General features: G+C 38.5%; 1 protein-coding gene across 1 annotated transcript in view; it reads left to right on the forward strand.

The window, feature by feature from the left end:
• LOC106867815 (uncharacterized protein C05D11.13-like) overlaps positions 1–649 on the forward strand; it is a 6,346-nt gene that overhangs the window by 2,289 nt on the left and 3,408 nt on the right. The gene's annotated exons all lie outside the window — the stretch shown is intronic.

The raw sequence follows: 649 nt of genomic DNA on the forward strand, positions 1-649 counted from the left end.
CGCGTGTGTGTGTGTGTGTGTGTGTGCATCGAAACAGTTTGATTCAAATTCATTGTACTTCGAAAGTTTCAAGAAATGGACTGACTATTCACCTACAACAAATACGAGACCCTAGTACTAGACAGATTCCACTGGGCGGTCACATAGACATATGTGCAAAATATATATCTCCCAAATTCCAGGTCTTCTCATTCTACCTATGATCAGCGAATACCACAGATGAAGCACGGATAAAGAAAGAAAATACTTTTATACAAAAGTACAATTCAAGACTTAAACTTTAACAGGGTACATACACATAAAATTCATTCTTCCACTTATCATGAGGAAGCTACACAGTTAATAATCTAAATTTTTGTTATGGACTACATTGGGTGTGCTTGTGTGTGTATATATGTTTACGTGTCCGTATTTGTCCCACCACCATCGCTTGACAACCGATGTTGGTGTGTTTACGTCTTCGTAAGTTCGCGGTTCGGCAAAAAGACCGATTGAATAAGTACTAGGCTTACAAAGAATAAGTCCTGGGGTCGATTTTTTCGACTAAAGGCAGTGCTTCAGCATGACCGCAGTCACATGACTGAAACAAGTAAAAGAATACGTATATATATATATATATGTGTGTGTGTGTGTGTGTGTGTGTGTGTGT

The sequence above is a fragment of the Octopus bimaculoides genome, chromosome 3 (genome assembly GCF_001194135.2).
Source record: "Octopus bimaculoides isolate UCB-OBI-ISO-001 chromosome 3, ASM119413v2, whole genome shotgun sequence".
In the NCBI taxonomy this organism is placed as follows: domain Eukaryota; kingdom Metazoa; phylum Mollusca; class Cephalopoda; order Octopoda; family Octopodidae; genus Octopus; species Octopus bimaculoides.